The 22252-nt window shown below is 35.8% G+C and overlaps 1 protein-coding gene across 2 annotated transcripts in view; it reads left to right on the plus strand.

Moving 5' to 3' along the window:
- GPC6 (glypican 6) overlaps positions 1-22252 on the plus strand; it is a 1182333-nt gene that overhangs the window by 592128 nt on the left and 567953 nt on the right. The window lies entirely within an intron of this gene.

Consider the following 22252-nt stretch of genomic DNA (forward strand, 5'->3'; position numbering starts at 1 on the left):
CGGAGGCTGGCCAAATGAAATTGTCAGTAGTTTTAATGGGCATCAGAACTGTGTGATGTGCCTGACTCGGAGTTACAGATTCAGACAAAATGGCATGAAGCCAATAACTTACATTCCAGCAAGTTTCCAGTTGATTGTGACACCACTGATCCAGGGACCATACTTTGAGAGCCACTGGTCTAACAGAGGCCAATGACTTGTGCATTCTTTCTGTCCACTTCCTCTTGAAAAACACTCAATGCTTGATAGAAGCACTTCAAGGCTGTGACGGTTTGACGCTGGTGTGTGGTAGACTCCTGTAGGGTAGTAGTAGACTCACTTGCGATAAATAAATTCACAGATAATCAAATGTCTTACAAAAGGTTATATACTTGAACATACTGGAAACCCAAGACTCTTTCCCTTGTAATTCAGTGCTATGCTGTCTTCAGTAATCTGTGTCTACGACAAAGAAGTTTCTGGGACATTGGTCACTCCCCTAAAGGCAACAGTTTAAGGAATTATAATTTTGTTTTAAATTATGAGTCTGACTTAATGAAGAACAGATGGGTGACTTAGACAACATGATACTTATGCAATTAAGTAGGCCACTTAGACTTTAATTTCTTGAGTCACCCCAGTGTCTGTATAATACAAAGGGGGCCAAACAATTTCTTGGTTATAAAACCTCAGTTCTAAATGTTAACATTTTGTTCAGCAAAGACTAGATTCATTTAGGTTAATGAGATAGTTATGACTATACACTATATAGCTCTATGTGTAAGTTGTAAAAACAACTTTACAAATTAGAACATTTTCATTGTATTCTGAATATTACACAAAATATATTTTTTGTAAAGATGACACATGTAAAGATCACATATGCTCTTGTAAAGAGCCTTATCTAAAGACTCCAAGTGCTAACTTAACAGGTATACACAAAGGGAAAGGGAAAAAATGGCATGTAAATTGTAAAAATTAGCCTCACTTTTAAGTTAAGTAGATAATAACTCCTCTCTCTGTATGATATGATTTCAGCCAACGTCTTCTATCCTCAACATTTCTCTTCCAAATAATCTGTTAGATAACTAAGTTTCCTTTAATGTAAGCTGAAATATTTCATTCAATTTTTAAAGTTTTAGTTCCTGTCAAAAAATACAAATGCCAGCCACTATGACAGACTTCGAACTTACATATTCTTAATACGAAGTGAGACTTCGAACTTACATATTCTTAATACGAAGTGTATGTAATTAAACAGAGAACCCCTGTGGAAAGCAAGTTTATTCCAGAAAGTATGAGTGAGGATGAATTCACTCTACAGATAGTTACTGAATACCTACTGTATTTCAGACACTCTTTTCTGTGAGCTTGAGCTAAATCAGAACAAAACCGACCAACCAAAGATCATGACCCTTATTTTAAGCTTCCTGTTTGGGGAGCATGTGTAGAGATAACCGGTAAACAGCAAGGTAGTTGTAGGGAGCTGAGAATAGAAGCAAGGAGATAGCTAGGAAACCTAGATGTAAGGCAGGTAAGAGATGATGACAGGTCCATCAGAGAGGTGCCTGTGAAGGGCACCTTAGTGAAAGGTGGTTGAATTCTACACACGTTTTGAAGGTATCAACAACAGGATTTATCAATGCATAGAACAGGTGCTGTGAGAGCAAGAGAATAGGAAGGAAAGTGAAGACAAAAGAAAGTAGAAATATATTCATTTAAAAAGAACAACAGATTGTATTGATTTCCTTTAGGTCCTGCAACTCTTTGAAAAACTATCGGTCTTGTAACTACCTGGCAAATACACCTCTCCCTTCTTTCCATTCCTCATATCTAAATACATTGGATTCTCAGCCAAGTCAGATGGCTACCTTCCTTGCCCTGCAAATTAAGGATAGAGTTCCCAGGGTCAGTGACCATATGGATTTCCATTTCTAATATTGTGAATCAGGATGAAGAGAAGTTTACAAAATGTGATTAGTGAGTAAGTTTTCTTAATTTCAGTTAAGACTTTCTTTAAATTCAATTTGCATAATGAAAGGCTCTTATTTCAAATCTTAGGATTTTAAGGGCCATGGTATGAAATGTGGATGTCTGGCTCTCACCGACTCTAGGGTATAGTTTAAAATACAGTGACAATGATATCTGTAATTCATAAGCAAGACACCCTTCTCCCTAAATGAGGTACCTGTGGCAGCCACTTCTCGTCCCCCATCAAAATTTCTCTAGTTGTTTCTGGCTGAATCTGGAATATTTGCATATATGTGCCCACTACCACTTCTCCATTTCTGCTCTGCTCTACGGCCTCTATTGCCAGTTACAAGCCCCATGCAGGAGGGAACTGACAGCTGCCAGCACTGTCCTCTCACTCTGTAGGAATGCTGCTTGGCTGCCTGAATTCTGTTTGCTGGTGTTCCCAGTACTCTCTACTTTCTAGGCAGTACCTGGAGTTGTATTCTCTTGGTCATTACTGCACTGGGGCCTACCGTGTGTGTGTTTAGTTGGGATCTTTAACTTAGAAATTCACTTTTGTACCTGGCCCCAGAGAAGTTTCAATTAAATAAGAACTGCTCAACTTTAATTTATATCCCTTGCTCTTTCTGGACCTCAGATCTCTTCCATGGGGAAAGACTCAGCATAGATACTAAACTGGCCTCTGAGTTCCTTGCTTTTCTCAGACACCCATCCAAAAATCTTTGTTCTTAAAGAAAGCTCCCCCAACCCCTCCTTCCCTACGCCTGTTGTCTCAGGCTGGTGGCCCACCAGTGTTTTAATCATACAGAATTTAATTCTGAATCTCTGTTTAGGCTCAGCCGACACTCACAGAACATGTCTAATTTTGTCTTAAAAAAGAAAAGAACTTTGTTAACTTTGTTATAGAAACAGCTTCAGACGATTTGGAAAGCATTTAAGAGTCAGTAGCTACATTGAGTCCATTTCACCATATTCTCATCTGGACACTGTTCTGTCACTTTTCTAGATGAAATGGAGCTGTCCCCATTGTTGTGTTGTAGGTCATCTTAGATTTCTACACAAACCCAAATGGGGTAATAGAGGTTCAAGCATGTGATGACTGGAAATAGACTTGAAATGGTTTCAGTCCTGACTTTAAAGTTGCTTTTATTCAAACGTGACTATTGTTTGTTTTTTAGGAGGCCCATTGACCGTATGGCTGCTTTGAAATTCAGATGAAAAGGATGACATTTTCTTGTGCGAGAGCTAAACTAGTTGATAAATTGTTATTGTGCTACCTTTCAGGGGATGGCCTGTAATTAAACCACAAAAAAGGGCATTAAAGAAATGTGATAGATCTGATTCACCTCTTAAAAGAAATTCAAAATTAATGCCCAAAGTCCAAAGCTAAGTGTGCAATATTAAGTATTGTGGAATATTTTGCTCTTGGGGAAAACATTAGCTGATGCCTGGATCTGCAAAGTATCACAGCAGGATATATAACAAAAGCCAGGATTTGCTTTAAGTTTTTATTCATCTTATACAGATACATATGTATATTTTCTTACTTACATACTTTTGATAAGAAGAAGGGTTTATAACCAGTTTGCTTAAGTTGTTTTATCTTCACATATCTGAACCTGACTGCATGGTCATATTCAAACCTTTTCAGAAGAAATGCTTCCTCTTTCCATGAGCAGTGATTTATGTATTTTATTTTGAAGCCAACAACTGTGTAGCACTTAATGCCAAATCAAATGCAACATCAAATTACCTTGTATTCATTTACGTGAATTTGCAGATTTATGGCGGATGGGCACAGATTCAGGAAACTGGGGAAAGGACAGTCACCCCAGATGATTGTACAGAAGGAAAATGAAGTAAATATCTGGCAATTAATTACTTAAGAGGTTAAGGTCTGTTCTTGAAAAGAGTCAGGAACAATTTATTCCACAATTAATTTGCAAGCACCCAGAGTGTAACAAAGTGGCGGGGAACATGGACTACTCAAAAACAAGCCATGCCCAACAAAACTAATTTCCCTCTTTGACAGAGTGATTGATCTTATAGACTGAAAGATCCACTGGTTACAGCCCAGTTTGATCTTCACATCATTGTCAATGCTATTTCACACGGAGTGGTCATTGACAAGCTTGCAAAAAATGGCTTGAGTAGAATCATAATCAAGTAGCTATTGAACTGGTTAAGAAAATGTTCTTAGATTTGGTCAGTAAATAGTGTGAGGACAAGGTTTTGCTTGCTTAGACATTCGCCACAAGCTTGACTGTGGATCAGAATTTTTTTTCTTTCTTTCTAACAAATGGTTTCATGAGAGAATGCAAAGCATATTCATGGGGATTGAGGCAGAGTCAGCTTTTTTAGAGCCTCTTTGCCAGAATTTCTGAAAAGAAGATTGAGAATGCAAAGTGATTTTAACTAATTAAAATTATGATCTAAATTAATTGGGAAGGAATTGCTGCGTGATTAATGCTAAAAAATATGTGTAAGGAAACAAAAAGAAACTATTAAATCCCATACATGCAAAATGTGAAAATAAAACTGCTCTGTGCACATCAGTATCAACTACTTTCCCTGACTCATATTGCATCTCTACCCTGCAACCGCACTTCCTGTTATAAGAGAAAGATACGAGGCATATCTGAGCTGACCTTGGCACCAACATGTATCAACAATGTTATTTGATTACTGAGAAGGGAAAGCCATTTTATATATTCAGTGAAGTAGTGTTATATTTAGGTCTCAGCCACTGAAAGACCATAAAGAGGGAGTTCTGGGCCGGGCGCTTTGTTTTACACTGTAATCCGAGCTCTTTGGGAGGCCTAGGCGTATGGATCACAAGGTCAGCAGTTTGAGACCAGCCTGGCCAACATGGTGATATGGGATCTACTAAAAATACGAAAATTAGCTGGGCTTGGTGGTGGGCACCTGTAGTCCCAGCTACTCAGGAGGATGAGGCAGGAGAATTGCTTGAACCCAGGAGGCGGAGGTTGCAGTGAGCCGAGGTCATGCCAATGCATTCCAGCCTGGGTGACAGAGCAAGACTCAGTCTCGGGGGGGGAAAAAAAAAAAAAGGAAGATCTGATAATTACATACTAGCCCACAGATAGGGGAAGGTGTTTGATCAACTCAAAAGAGAGTGAAGGATGTTCAGTTTTTAGAAGAAAATGTTAAATTTCCCTTAAATTATTTTTCTGATCCAGGATATCACATAACACATTCCATCTACTTTTGTTACCAAATGCAATTTTTTGACTTCTCTTGATAAAGATACTTCAGAAGACCCCATTTAACTGATATCCTGAGAAAAGTAATGTTCATCTTTTATATGCCAAGATACATTCTAAATGGATTATAATGACCAAGGGTGTTTGTTATTAGCAAGTGTTTCATTCTTGAGAAACTAATAATAACTGGTAATTATAGAGTGCTTACTATGTGCTGTGCCACACACTCTCCTAATTGCTTCATGTATATCATGTCATTCTCACAACACTCTGTCAGGAAGGGACTATTATTATTTGCATTTTAGAGATGAGAAAACTTAGGTCAAGAGTACTGGTATATGCCTATCTCTCAACTTTTGATAAAACCAAGAGAATCAGGATTGTCAGTAATTGTCAATAATGCATCATTGCACTTGTGTTGTGATATGTACATAGTTGTATTCAGAGGCTGTGTTTGGGCATCCATCTCTCCTCTTGTTTGTACAAGACTGCTTTAGATATTTAGCACTACTGTGAGCTGACATTTCCACTGCACGGGGAAAGTAGTATATACTTTGGTAGTTCCTGCATCTCAGTAAAAGATAATCATTTTAAGTTCATAAAATGTATATTTCCAGATAAATGAAAAAAAATTGAATGATTCATAAGGTCAGGAGTTCGAGACCAGCCTGATAAACATGGTGAAACCCCATCTCTACTAAAACTACAAAAATTAGTGAAGCATGGTGGCAGATGCATGTAATCCCAGCTACTCAGGAAGCTGAGGTAGGAGAATTGCTTAAACCTGGAGGTGGAGCTTGCAGTGAGCTGAGATCATGCCTGGGCAACAGAGCAAGACTCTGTCTCAAAAAAAAAAAAAAAAAAAAAAAAAAAAAAAAGGAATGATTATTCTAAAAGTTTTTAAAAGTAAACATCTTTAAAGGAATTTAATTAGCATTTTCTAATTTTGCATAACTTCTGGGGATAATGTAATCTCAGATTTATTTGTAATAAGAATTTGCTGTAGATGTTTTTCCAGCTGCGATATTGAAATGAAATAGCAAAAGAGCCCTGCTAAGTATTCATCTTAAAGATACAATTGATTATAATTGTTTTATTTTAAAAGCCTCATTTAATTAGTAAAAAATAGTAAGGATAATTAATTGTTATTGATTTAAGAATATCTTGAGGAAAATGGGATGACCATCATATTTAAAATAAAGTATTGGTAACCACAAAGTTCTCTTTTAATGAAGGATTATTTAAATGTTAAATAACTTTTTACAATTTAGGTATATATCACATATAAATTTGATTTTCTCACTTTACAAGATAATATAGTTTATCAAGTATATGTCTTTTTTGAAAAAAATGAACAAAACTTTTATACTACCTTGCAAAAGGAGCCTTAATCATTTAAGAAACAAATTAAGTATAACGATGATCAAATATGTATCATCAATATCATGTGCAGTGGTATATAATTATTAATGTTCTTTAGATTTTCATGTTTTATCTCTTATAATAGTTTTGCCAGTGGTAATTTATTGGTGACTAACACATTCTAGGTGTGTTCTCAACATGAAACTGCTTTGGGTTTTTCTTTTCCATTTTCTTATTAGGAGGTATCTGCAGGCTCGTATGTGGCAGAAGGTAATTTTAAGTAACGAGAAGATAGTGGACAGCAGAAATATGTGGAAACTTTTGTTGAGGATTGCTCATTGCTATTTGAGGAATCGCTTTTATTCCTGGTCCTTCACTTCATATTTATACAAGGATTATTTTAGACTTATGCCATTAACAAATATCATTTGACATATTTCTAGAAAAACGTCAAGCAGATATCTACAAAGTATTTTTAAAAGCACATGTTTTAATTGTTGATTTTTATTTTCATTAGATATTTATTTGTAATAAAATCTCTAATCTTTTGAAATTTATATTTAAGGATCACCGTACCAGCATTTATACTAAATCATTGGTATTTTCAACATGGTCAGCCTTGATTTGTCTTTTGAGTACGTTAGGTATGACTTAAGCAAAATTAAAATTATTGGCCAAGAGAGTTTTTTCACATGAACTAAAATAGTGTTATTCCCAACTTTTCCTGTTTGTACTTTGGAACTGTAGGCTCTGGGGGCTTTGGGGACCCACTTAATTTGACATCTTTGGCACACTGAACCAGAACCTGGCTTGGAAAGATACAAAAACTACTTTGGCAAATGATCTGTCAAGTGACCCATGAACAAAAGCGAGATTGGGTTGCCCTTTGAAATAAACCTATTTGAATTTTATTATCTCCACAGCACCTTGTGTCTCTAATCTTGTGAAAGGTTAGAATTCTATCCATCAGAGCAAGATTAGAGTGCTGGTTGATGTCTGCTCTTGATGATAACTGAATGCAGCAGTTGGCGCTGGAAGAGGGAGATTCATTACCATCAGCAGTTCAGAAACAGAGGGGAGAGATGGGCATGGAGGGAGTCACATTTACAACATAAGCTGCCTATTCCCAGGTCAAGGTATTTAAAAGAGAACAAAACAAAACCGAAAAACAAAAGACTGCTGTTTGGGCAAAGCTTTGCTGAGATTTTTAAATAAGTTCCCTCCCCAAAAGCAGAGCTGTATGAAGGCTGTATTTTGCAGTAATTACCAGTTTTGAATATTTAGATATCTTCTTGTAAACCATGCTGCTTGCTAATGGGAGGTTTTTATAACACTCATCAGAGGAAAAAATAAGAATGATATTATATCACTATATAATGTATGACTAATAACAACAAATATAGAACATCCACTAAAGTGTGAAATAATAAGCCTGTGGCATGAATAATTTTTTTTTTCAAAATTACTGAATTCTGAACTGAATGTCCTTTTGGGGGGACTTTTGTGAATGATCCATATAATTCGGGAATTGAAATATAAACAATTTGAAATTTGTAAAATATGTAACTGTATCAAAGTAAGCATATGCCTTTCTAGAATTTAATATAATTTTAACATGATGAAAAACAACCTGCATACATTCAACCCTGTACAATTTCAAATAGGTACTGGCAGTCACCAATTGATATTTTATCAAATGATTAAAGATGGTCGTTTTTTGTTTCTTGCATTCCAAATGACAATGTTATGAAAGTAAAATAGCTTTCCAAGAACATGAAATTAATGAATTTGACATTTTTCTTTGAGAACTATCCTGTAAATAACTGACAAAATCAATTTAATCAATGTTAAGCAAATTAGACTGACGTTAAATTTATTCATTTTCATTTAGGTCTTATACAATAATACTTTGTCTCATTATGTAACTACATCAGGGTATCTATTGTTTGTTTATTCATCAAAAGTATATTCATTACCCTTGAATTAAGACATCTGTGATAGATTTAAAGACTAAAATGATTTCTAAGACATGGCTTGGGGAGCTGAGCCATCTGTAACTCCTGACGTCGATAAGCACCAAGTGTATGGTAAGGGACAAAGGTGGTTAAAAGGTGACTTAACTTTCTTTTTTTATTATTTATTTATTTATTTATTTTTGAGATGGAGTCTCGCTCTGTCTCCCAGGCTGGAGTGCAGTGGTGTGATCTCGGCTCACTGCAAGCTTCCGCCTCCTGGGTTCACACCATTCTCCTGCCTCAGCCTCCCAAGTAGCTGGGACTACAGGCGCCCGCCACCGCCCCCGGCTAATTTTTTGTATTTTTAGTAAAGACGGGGTTTCACCGTGTTAGCCAGGATGGTCTGGATATCCTGACCTTGTGATCCGCCGGCCTCGACCTCCCAAAGTGCTGGGATTACAGGCGCCCGGCGTAAGAGGTGTCTTAACTTTCTTTACTTTGGTTATTGTTTTCAAAATTGTTTGTAGAAACATTCATAGAATTACACAGTTAATCATCTTATTCATCAGATCCGCACCAAAAGCTCTGTAGAGAAAATGAGCAACGACTTTCAATTCATTGAATCATTTAAATCTAAGATTGATATTTTTTTTTTAGCTTGGTCTGACATCTATAATAATGAACAATGAAATTTTATTGTCTCCTGATTACATCAATTTGGGAAATCCTTTCTCTGCCAAGAAGTAGATGGAAATTATCTATATTTTAAAAAAACATTCTTTAGAATACTAAAACTGCAGATGATCATATTATCAATTAATAATTACCAAGCCATACTGGGGACTATTATTTTACAGCCAGCATGCTGTGCTTTAGAGACTTCTAGTTACTTCTTCTGTTTATTAAATCCTTTTTACTAATCAGTATTAATTCACTATATTTAGAGTGAAGAGACCCAAATTCTGTTCCTTGCTACGTTGTTACATTCTGTGATTTTGAGTAAATGACTTGTTTACCTTCTGCACTCTTTATGTTTTTTTTTCAGCTAGATTATTAGATTCTCTATGGTAGATTTATTAAACAAAATACTTCCTATATTTTTAGATCTTTTAAGTTAAATAATATTTCTTTTTTTAACTATGAAAATAATTTATAGCCATCTACTTAAATTTTCCATGCCTCTGTTTCCTCAAATGTTAATTTTGAAGAATAAGCAATGTACAGAGAGAAAACACACACACACACACACACACACACACAAACTATATTCTTCAACCAATTGTAAATCGTTATTATGTATTTTCTTTTGATTTTTCTTCTTAGGCATATTTACAAATTATTTACAAAACTGAGATTGTACTGGATATATACTTTTAATGTCTTTTATTTCTATCTTAGCATACCATTATGGTATTATATTTTATATTAAAGGTGGATTTCATGTGAATCTGGTGAAGCTTATGTTTCAGGTACCTTCCCATTAATAGACCCTTTCGAAAGCTCTGTACCCAATTGTGCCTACTCATAATTGTATATACTATTTGTTAAAGGGAGTCCTGTAAATTGCATCAGCATCAATCCTCATAGAATCTGGGTCTATAACTGTAGGCAGTAAACCTGGAGGAAGGCTGCCTGGATTTGGAATCCCAGCTCCATCACCTTGGAAGTTACGTAAATTTGCTGTGCCTCTGTTTCCCTAAATGTAAGACGTTGATAATAACAACTACCTCATAGGGTTGTTGACAAGATGAAATCAGTTCATATAAGACTCCCTTGGAATAGTAGCTGACTGATAGTGTTTGGTGTTCGCTTTCAAATATTCTTTAAAAATAATTGTCAACATAAGTTAATATTTTGCAGTGTAGATTTATCCTTCTTGGGAGATTTTCAAATCCTTTCTCATTTTAGCTGATATAAATAATAATGGGATGGATATCTTTGTACACAAATCTTTGACCTTACCTTTGTAATTGAACTATTTCCTTCTATTAGTGTTATTTTCTACTGATGCATCCTTCATGTCACTATTTATTAAAAAAATATTTTGGCAATAAACATCAAAGAAGTTAAAACTTTTATTTTTAAAAATATAAGTAATTTAGACTGGGTACAGTGGCTCACACCTGTAATCCTAACACTCTGAGAGACCGAGGTAGGCAGATGGCTTGAGCTCAGGAGTTCCAGATCAGCCTGGCTAACACAGTAAAACACCATCTCTGCAAAAAAGACAAAAATTAGCCCAGTGTGGTGGCATGCACCTGTAGTCCCAGCTACCCAGGAGGCTGGGGTGGGAGGATCCTGGGAGCCCCTGGAGGGGGAGGTTGCACAGAGCCAAGATGGTGCCACTGCACTTCAGCCTGGGTGACAGAGTGAGACCCTGTCTCAAAAAATTATATAGATAGGTAGATAGATAGATAGATAGATAGATAGATAGATAGATAGACAGACAGATAGAAATTGATTAAAATTATACCTATAATATCTATTATAGGTATACCTTATTAATTATACCTATATTTATAATATATAAATATATAAGTATATATGAAATTAAAATATAAATTATATACTTATATATTATAGATATATTTATTTATATACTATATATAATTTTATATGTTAATATGAATCATATATATTTATTATGTATGTTATATATAATAATTTATATATTATATATAATTTATATATTATATATAATAATTTATATATACACACACATAGTTTAAAACAACTCAGAAATGAAGGTGGGATATAGTAGAATATACAAAAATATTACTTTTCAATTTCTTTTTTAAAACTCTCATAATGTTCTACTTATTTGCTCTTATTTAGACATCTGTGGAACAAGGTAAATTTTTTTAGTCTGTGAATTTTCACATTTTCAGTATTGCCAGTTTTTGATGAACCAGAAACATATAAAAACTTAGCTTTAAATTAAGATGTAATATTTTCACAAAATTTTTATTTATAATTATGCTTTTACAACTCAGCATTTCTCAATACCTTCAGTTTTTGTTGTCTATGTTGGGTGCTTAAATGCACCCTAGGTGGGCTGTGGCTGGCATTCCTTTTCCCCTGGTCCTTAATTAACTGGGGGATTATCAAGCCCTGCTCTTTTCTCTTCCCATGCTATACCCGTCCTTCCCTCTTCGGGGGTACAAGCCCATTGTCCTGTAATTGATGTAGGCAGAGGGAGAGTTGAGAGACAGTGCTAGGTGCTGATAAATGGAAAAGAAATGTAGGAGAAAGGAGAAGATTCAGCACAGTCTTGTCCTCAGAAGCACTGCTTGTGTTCCTCACATACTCTTGATACTCTTTAATCAATGAAACTCTCTCCTCTCAAGATGTGAATACTGGCTGTCTACAGGGAATAAAGAGAGAAGGGAAAGGAAATGAAGGGAAGAATAGAATTGGGGGTTTTGATGATGTATAAAGTGGCTCCATCCCCATTTCTCCTTCCACTGCCCATGGAACCACCATCATACATCAACTAAAATGAAAGTATTGGAGAATGAAGAGCTGCAGTGATTCACAATCTCGGCTGCACACTGAGATCACCTGGGGAGCTTGAAGATATACTGGTACCTGGATCCCGCTCCCAAAGAAAATGAATGCAACCTGGGCATCAAGATTTTTAAAAGTGATTTTAATGGGCACCCTGGGTTGAAAACCGCTGAACTGTGTGAAGAAGGAAGGAAAAAGTAAACTCCATTTGCCTGTTCCTCTTTAGTCTCCTTAGAGCCTATGCAATCTCTTGTTCCAACAGCGCCAGGTCCTTATCACTGGCTTTTAGGAACAAACTAGCTTTGGGTTCATATCCCAGATTTGATCCTTGGTGGTTTGTTGTTGGAGAAGTTTTTCCGTCTTCTGGCCCAACAAATGTTTAGGTGAAGAAGGAACAGGAGCTGGAGAAAGAACTGGGTTTGTGAACAGAACAATATATATTGTTAAAACTACCATTATGATTTTGAAACCTCATTGCCTCTTACAGTTGAGAAAAATAAAAAGCTGGAAATGATTTTAAGTTACCTTTAATACAGTTCTATACTTTAGGTGCATAAAGGGTTAAACAGGCTGTGGTTAATGTCATTTCTGAAAGAAAAATGGAAGCAGATTTGCGGGCCAGGCCCAAAGGCCGTTGTCTTTAGACCAATGCTAGGAAACTGCAATGATGAAAGTGAACTGCGAAAGCATCTCAGCTTTTAATTTTATATTCAGAGCTTAGGGTGAGATAGAAATGCAGTCCACAGGCTCAAAGCAGTTGTTTGCTTTTAGCAGCAACCATCAGCACGTTTCAAACTTAATTCATGATTCTGGGAATTAATAGTTTATCTATACCACCATGAGAACATAAATGGCCTAATCAGTCTTTCTTACTTTAAAAGATATCTTTGGGAGAAATAACTTACCAAGAAATAAAACATTTATCAATCTAATGTGTAAAGGATCACTAAGTACAGAAAAAGTTTAACCTTGTGAAATGTGGATTCAAGTCAACATTTCTGCAAACTGCTTTATTGCTTCAAATCTCCCTATATCAACCAGTTACATAGTGCTGCTTTTCGGGAAACTTTCATTTTTGCAACTGAATTACACGCTTGATTCTGAAAAATCTGGCATTTAGTCTCTTCGGCTGACTTTAATGGTATTAAATTGGAGTACTTCGGTGCAAGGTATTGATTATTTTTAATGAACATTCATGGTTGTAAACTGATGACTTTTCATTAAAATTTCTTCATGGAAAAGTTTATTAGATTAGACACATTGGAAAAACATAAACTGGTGATGTAAAATTGACCTGAATAATGCATTAAAATGCATTATTATATTCTTGATTTACTTGACTTATTGGATAGGGGTATTGCCCTAGAACTCCTGTTTCTACTTACATGTAATTTAAGTAAATTTAATTTTTAATGTTTACAAGTTTCCAATACACATTGAGAGTAATATAATACAAAGTAATCCTTGGGTTAAATATTGTGAACATTTTTTGAACTACATATTATAGTATTTTTAACAGCCAGTATACTTAAGATTTTCTGAAAAGAATTCTCCTTGTTTGTGATGAACATTGTATTTTGTTGCAGGGCCTTTGATAGGTTTTGTAAGATGTTAAAGGACAGTTTAAATTTCTATTTTTATTAATTGTCATGAATGGAAAGTTTAAAAAAAGGAAATTGTAATAACAATAGTTTTTCTTAACCCAGTATCAAAGTAGGGTTTTTCTTTTTAATCCTTCTTTTTCATTTCTGTACTCTTTTAAATGTCAGAGTTACTGTGAGATTTTTTTAAGTTCCCTGGGACTCATTAGACTACAGCCTTAGAAAAATTTAGGAGTCTCACTTTAAAATCACTAAATTCACCTGAATCCCCCAACTCATTTACATGATTTAAGGAGTTACTTTTAGATTTTAGCTACCGTGCAAAGGAATATAAAGAGATGAGTGCGTTGTGGAGTTTTCAGAGCACATTTCAACATATAAAAATAATGAAAGAAAAGGAACTTCTATTCTACTGTTTATGAGAGAGTTAACAGACTAATAATTAAACTGTGTTCCTGACTACAAGAATTTAAAGGCATGATATGTTTTGTTGAATTAATTTATCTTTGAATGTCTCACTTAAGATTTTGACCTGCCATGCTAAGGATTGGCAAAAGTTTTCAGTAAAGGACTAGATATTAAATACTTTTGTCATTTTATACCACATAAAGTCTCTGTGATATATCATGTTTTGTTGTTGGTTTTCTTCTTTGTATTCAAGCACAGAAAAATGTGAAAACCATTCTTAGCTCACAGGACTTACAATAGGTTGCTGACTAGAAGCAACCCCTTCTTGAAACTGTTATGGTATTTCCTAAAGTATTTTCTCTGAAACACTTGTTTTCAAGCTATTTAATAATGTTGTAGGGATGAGGGTCCTGAAGAGGAAGTAGGCCTGGAAAATACTCATATAGGAAAGGTAAGCAGATTCTGTGCTGGGGACATTCAGTACTAGAGGCATTGTCCTGGGTGCTGAACCTCTCCAGGGGCCTGGGATGCACATCAGGCTCACATTCTCTTCCTGGGCCGGTCAAATGTACCTAGAGAAGCTCAGATTTAGGACATTGGGATTTTTAAGTCTTGCAATTATAATCATTTGTAACCACAGCACTCAACTGTAAATAACATCCTTTATTAGAACTCCACTTTGGAAGTGGAAACATGTATCTTTTCTGTATTGTTTTTGGACAATCACATCTCACAGTAGATGTACTCTGTGATCAGCTTTTTTTCTTCTTCCTCAGTTTCTCTAATTTGTCTTTCCATTGAGATTGCTGAACAAAGTCAGGGCCCCCTATCTATGAGTCTCCTTGGTTGAAACAAATAACATTGCCAGCTCTTATTTTAAGGACACTCATTCCCTTATAGGATAACTATTACAAAGAATTTTAAGAAAATGTTAAGATTTACAACTGAATTACTTATTTAAGTATATTATCTAATATGAAAATATGATTTCTATGTAACTTGTCAGGGATATGTGAATGTATTCACCTATATGTATAATTGTTACATATATATACATATATACATAATAATATGTATACACATAATATGATATACATCAAACACATATTTTACATAAAATACATAATATATACGTAAAACGATTTACACAGTATTGTCTATGTATACAAATATACATATATGTATATACATATTATGAATTATGATTTACACAATATGTTCTATGTGTACAAATATCATAAAATGAGGCACCATTTTGGTCAAACATTTTAACCATCCTTCTGTATGCCAGTCACTGTTCTATACACTGTAGTGATAATCCCAGGTTCTGTGTTTGATTTTCTTCTAGTGGAAGCCCCCACTTTGAGGGGAAAATATACCAGTCCCAGAGGTTCAAGCGTGCTCTCCAGGCTCAGTTGTCTGCATTAACTACTTAGTATTAATGGGACAATAATCACACTTGAAAATTATTATTTTATTACACTTCAAGTTCTGGGGTACATGTGTGGGACATGCAGGTTTGTTACATAGGTATACATGTGCCATGGTGGTTTCCTGCACCCATCGACCCATCACCTACATTAGGTATTTCTCCTAATGCTATCCCTCCCCTAGACCCCCACCCCACGACAAGCCCCAGTGTGTGATATTACTCTCCCTGTGTCCATGTGTTCTCATTGTACAACTCCCAATTATGAGTGTGAACATGGAGTGTTTGCTTTTCTGTTCTTGTGTTAGTTTGTTGAGAATGATGGTTTCCAGCTTCATCCATGTCCTACAAAGAACATGAACTCATCCTTTTGTATGGCTGCATAGTATTCCATGGTGTGTATGTGTCACATTTTCATTATTATTATTATTATTATTATTATTTTCTTTGAGATGGAGTCTCTCTCTGTCACCCGGGTTGGAGTGCAGTGGCATGATCTCAGCTGACTGCAACCTCTGCCTCCTGGGTTCAAGCAATTCTCTTGCCTTAGCCTCCCAAGTAGCTGGGACTACAGGTGCCCGCCACTGCACCAGGCTAATTTTTTTGTATTTTTAGTAGAGATAGGGTTTCACCGTGTTAGCCAGGATGGTCTCGATCTCCTGACCTTGTGATCCTCCTGCCTTGGCCTTTCAAACTGCTGGGATTACAGGTGTGAGCCACCGTACCCGGCCAAAAATTATTTTTATAAATAATTTAGGTATGACTTTAGAATGCATTTTGCAATTTATATTTAAATATAAATTTATCCACTGTCCTAGGAGTTTATAATGCTTCCCATTAATTATTCATATCATGGTCTGAAAATTTGACTAAGGATAAACTACAATGCCACCCTGCTGTCTTGTTCTTTCCTAGAACTATTTCTTGTCTATCATCGTTTTGGAGCTCTGGGTTGCATTCTGGTTCTGTTGGTCTAGGGCAACTCACTTAACATTTTAGGCCTCAGCTTTCTCGTCCTCAAATTAGATCAACTAATAACTGATTGCCATGCAAGTATGTAAAGCCTATAATAAAATATCTGATGCCCATTGGAAATCAGGCAACATCTTAGATACTATCTCTAGTTTTACTTAAAATTAGCATCATTCACTGTTTCAAATCCACTTTTTCTCTCCAGTTAAAGAGTGGTATCTTTGCTTTTCTCCTAAAATATAACAAAGACAAATGGAAATGATGAAGATGTTCTATTGCCACATTACTGGCATTTTTAATTAGTTTTTGTATATGGAGGGGAGGGACATTTACTTGAGGGTTAAAAATTTGGTTCTAATAACCTCTCAAGCAGGAAAGATGTGGATTCCTACTATGAGATCACTTTGAAATTATATAGGCTTCTATTAAGTCCTAGGAATAATTAGTTGAGTAAATAATAATACTTATAATAAACTTAATTTATAAAAACATACACATACACACATTCAGAGCAAAAGAAAGTGTGAATTATGAGATGCAGAAGTGACAAATCCCAAAGGAATTACTGCTTAAAGCAATATTGTCTTTTAATAATCATAGATTTTTATTTCTCCCTTTTTAGATAAACTGTAATTTTAAAAATATCTTTATATAATTTCAACCTCAAAATCTAAAAAATGCATTCAAAGAATCAGCTTTTCACACAAAAAAAAATGCAAGTGATGTTTAAGAAAAAAAATACTGAGACAATGTTATCTTTTGGAAATAGTTCTTTTCCTTTTTCCCTTATAGAACTGCTTTTTAAAAAAAAACTGTATGAATGAGGACATAAAGGATGCCATAATCTTGCTTATTAAAAACAACACAACAAAGCTTCAATGTGAGTTTATTCAATACAGCAGATTATTTATTGAGTGGAAGAAGGCTTTATGTGTGAGACTGCAATGTGTGAGACTCGAAAGTGGTTTGGGAGTTAACTCTAATGTAACATGCTGGGCATTGCTTAAATGTAGTATGTGAGTGAATGTGAGTGCAGTCAGTTTGGTGAGATAATGCACTATGAAGTCATGTCCCAGCAGGGATAGAACGGCAGAAGCAATCATTAAGCCAGGCAAAGAATGGCTCAGGAAAGGCAGAGTTTGTAGAGAACGTCAAGCTCTGGCAGAGCGATAATGATACCCAACATTTTTTTTTTTAAACAAAGGCACAATATTTTATGCACAGGTACACATGAACTTGGCGCATGGGGGGTTATACATGAATATTATATGTGTATAAGTGTATGAGAATTTGCAAGATGACAAGAGGGCAAATCAGTTATGTCCTGTTCTAAGATGTGGTTTGTGGTATCTTTCTTTCTCTGAGGTGGGCCCACAAAATCATCACTATCAAAGAGAAATCCAGAACCAATGGAGTCAGGATATATTTCACTGGATGATCATGTTCATCCATCGATCTATTCATTCATTCACTATTCACCACGTTTCAAGGCACTATCACGTGACAGGCACCATACATGGAAATGGCAGTATTGACTACTGAGAATCTTACTGTGAATACAACCTGTATTTCAGTTCCTTCTATTTAAGACACAGCACCTCAAATTTGTGTTACAAATAAATCATGGGGTTGATGAGATGAGGTCTAGAAATAGAAAAAAATTTCTCTGAATGTTTTTAATTTTCTATTTGTAGACCTTAGAATCTATCAGTAGTAGGGTGGCTCTCAGCAGGTGGGGGTAAGGAAGGGAGTAAGAGTGGTCTCGTCCCCAAGAGGACATTTGATAATGTTCGATGGCATTTTGGTTGTGACTACTGAGAGAAGGATGTGCCACTGGCATCTAAAAGGTAGAGGCCAGGAATGCTACTTTATAATTTACAATCTACAGCACAGTGCTCCCCAAACCCCTGTCCAAAGAAAGAATTATCCAGCCCAAAATGTTCACAGTGCTGAAGCTGACACCTGAGATAGACTAGGGTCATCTACTGCTCAATAACACACAAGCTACAGCTTGCAAAGGACACCGCCTCATGTGGCAAGGACAGACATCCTGAGCATTGTCCATCTTTACTGCTACTTACTTTCAAGGTCCCAGCCCCTGGGAAGTGGGAAGAGATAGGCCATTTGGGACCATGTTTTCCCTCCCCCACAGTCTAATGCACAAGAGTATAAATGGCACTATGGGTCTGCCTTCATTAATGCTCTTCATTAATTCAGCATTTTCCTGCAGATTATATCAGGCTATTACATAAGCAAGATGCTTTTTGAAAGGAGAAATGATTTCAAAAGATATGTCTGAAAGCTGACATATGTATGTGGAATGAGAATACTCTTCATTTCACCTTGAGAAATGCAGGAGGAGAAGCAGGCTAGGAAGTTTATTGAGTGTCTGTGGATCACAACCCTTATAGGATGTCAGCTTTCATCTTTTATTTTTTTATTTTACATTTTCATTGTTATTATTATTATTTTTTTGGGGGGTGGATCTTGCTTTGTCCCCCAGGCTGAAGTGCAGCAGCAGGATCTCAGCTCACTGCAACCTCCACTTCCTGGGTTCAGGTGATTCTCCTGCCTCCGCCTCCTGAGTAGCTGGGGACTACAGATGCCCGCCACCATGCCAGGCTAACTTTTGTATTTTTAGTGGAGACAGGGTCTCACCATGTTTTCCAGGCTGGTCTCGAACTCCTGTCCTCAGGTGATCTGCCCATCTCGACCTCCCAAAGTGGTAGGATTACAGGCGTGAGCCACTGCACACGGCTGGATGTCAGCTTTCAGAACCAGTTTATCCTCCATGTCAGCGCCGCCTATGGAATACTCCTTACCCACAGTTTGGCTGAGCTGACTAAACTGATTTAGCATACTGCTGTTGAGGAAGAGTAGAAACAGAGAGATTAGCAGAGAACTATACAAACGTACACCCTTGCATGCACATGTGTGTATTTCCGGGTTTACGGAAGGAAACAGCATACCTGCTTCCCACAGTAGGACAAGTGCTATCATCTCGACTGACTAATGACCAAAGCTTTTCACTCCTTGGGTTCTGAAAGGATATAGATACACACCACCATGCTGCGACATTCATTTTAAACAAGTTTTTAATAGGAAATGTCTCTGAGAGCATGAAAAGAGGAAAAGGATGTTATATAGTACTTAATCCAATCCCGTACCTAATGCAGCACAGAACATGTTTATCTGTGTAATATTAACAAGACATTTCTGAGTTGAATGGGACAAGCTTTTGTTGTGTGATGTAGACTGTAGAGAGCCTCTCGTCTGCCTTTTTCCTCTTTCTGTGCTTCCCCTTGTCCCTCTGTGCCATCTTACCTTTCAGTCCATTTATTTGGGGGCTTCATTTGGAGCCTTTCTCAGTTATCCTTAGGGCACCACTTGGCTCCTTGGGGTTGGTTTCTGCCCCTTAAGAGATCTCTCCAAGTGATCAGGCCACATCACACAGACTTTCTTTTTCCTTTTGCAACAGTGATGGTTTTTATCTACAAGACTGTTCTCCCACTTGAGACAGTCTGCCCTGAAGCAAACAGATGTTTACATTGAGATCTCCCCTCTAGATGAATAAAATCATCCCAGAGGCTAATGCTGGCTAGGAAAGGTTTTTTGTGCACCTATGAAGCGTAACTCAGCCCTAAGCAACCACCTTTGATGTATATTTTGTGATTGGGGAAGAAGGAAAAATCAAATAGCATTTCTTTCTGCCAAACTGTTTTTTGTAGATAAAAATTTTTGTTGACTGAAGACTTTATCCAATGTGTGCTTTGCCCTCTTCCATTAAAATGAGTTCAGTTGAGATTGCTTTTTCTTATATTGTCCTTGAATTTTGTTCTCTCTGATGTTGCTTGCACATGATACTTCATCAGTAAAATGGATCACATAACTGTCTTCTAAATCTCCATCTTGTTTGGTTTGCTGAGAAACAGTTTTCATCCAAGCATAAAGTAATTTGTTCAAAGAGTCAGACTTCAAAAGGTGGAAGTCTACAGTCATGCTGAAAATGAAATGAGTACCCTTATTTTTGGAGGACATTAGCTTTGCCTCAGTACCTTGGATCTCCATTATTCATAAGATCTTAGATCAATGTACCTTAAGGTAGCAACATTTATCATAATTGGCTGATACATTAGCGTCTTTCAATACCAAATATTAACTTTGACTATGAAATCAGTAAACCATATAATGATTTTGAACAAGAAATAATAATAACTTGACTTTGAGGATCAGTGAAGCTAATATCAAACTTTTGAGACAATGACATACTCTTAGACAACAATGTAAGCTTGGAATCTATGGAAATGTTTCTTGAGCCACATTTATTGAAATGTGATAACTTGGTTTCTATACTGAATCATAAATACTAATTTAAACGTAAGAAAAACCACAAGACACAGTGACCACTCACTTTCAAAGTGGGCATGACTCAATATTTGGGTTCATATCAGGAGAAGAAGAAGAAGACAAAAAAATCTAGGGAGGTGTTACCCTCAGTAAAAGAGAAAATGCAATTTTTATCCCTAACACAAATATTTATTTCTCAAGACTTTGGAGAGCAATGAGTATCAGAGAAATTTTTTTCTTCTCTTTCTCTTTTTTTAAAGCTCTTTGCAAATCCAGACCACACTATTGATTACTGACTATTCATTGCTGAAGGCAGTACTCTGTATTCAATAAATTAAGCTTTAATTCCCAAGTCCAACAAAATAATTGACCTCAAAAAGAAGATAAATGAATAGGCTGTCCACAGCTCATGATTAGAATCCACTTTCCAGTCTCATTATATTAGTATTTCTCAATTCAGTGATTTTTCCATTCTTTTTTTATCTTCTTTCACAATGTGTTATGCCTTCCACCCTGTTCCTGTATCAGCAAGGTCAAGCTACTTTCATTCTTAGTTTCCAGATCGGAAGGTTTAACTTATGATATTCTCATACTTTTACATTAGTAATTTAATATAGTTTCCATTTTAGGACAAACTAGATAACTAGTATTTTTGAAAAAAGTATGAAATGCTCTTGATTTCCTAAAATCATAAGTAGCATCTTCATACAGCATATATAAATATTTTTATAAATTTATGCTTCCCAATTTTGCAAATTTTGCCCTATCTACTTCAACAGTCATTTTCTTTACCAAATCCTTAAAGATTCAGAGAGATTTGATAATATTTACCTTGATTTTACAGTTAGTAAAAATAAAAATAAAAACCATTTGGTGACCTGAACAAAATTACACAGTATTTATAATCTTATAGTTTTTGCTGCCACTGTAGCAACAGAAGTTGTATGTTTTTTTTAAATATATATATATATATATTTCATAGAAAGGAGGTAAACCAATGAAAAGTACTTTCATTGATGCTTTGGTTTGATTTAAAAACAAATATAAAGTACTTATTATTATTATTATAGACACCATTTAATTATCAAGACAATGGTTTGATTGTATATTAATCAGAATTGAAGTGGCTAAACCAAGCACTTCTTCAGCCAACTTTTAAGAATACACAAGTAGCCTCCATGGAATTAATGGAGAGGTGTTCATCACTATTTCCTTTCTTTATCTTAGGAGAGACTACCCAGAACCCCAGAAAGGAGCAGAGTCCTTTTTAAAAATTCCTGGAGCTTTTGAAGTATGCAGGACTTGATTTGTCCCTGCATTTCTGAGAAGGGGCATAGTTTCAGGGAATAAAAGGGGACTACGAAGAGGTAAAGCAGAATCGTTTTGCTCAGAAAATCGTTTTACTCAGATAACCTCAGAAGCATTATCTTTCCTTAGCTCTTTCCCCACCCCAATTTACAATCTCTAAATGAGATAAAACTTGAGCTTGCTCTA

Source organism: Chlorocebus sabaeus, chromosome 3, assembly GCF_047675955.1.
Source record: "Chlorocebus sabaeus isolate Y175 chromosome 3, mChlSab1.0.hap1, whole genome shotgun sequence".
NCBI classification, from domain to species: domain Eukaryota; kingdom Metazoa; phylum Chordata; class Mammalia; order Primates; family Cercopithecidae; genus Chlorocebus; species Chlorocebus sabaeus.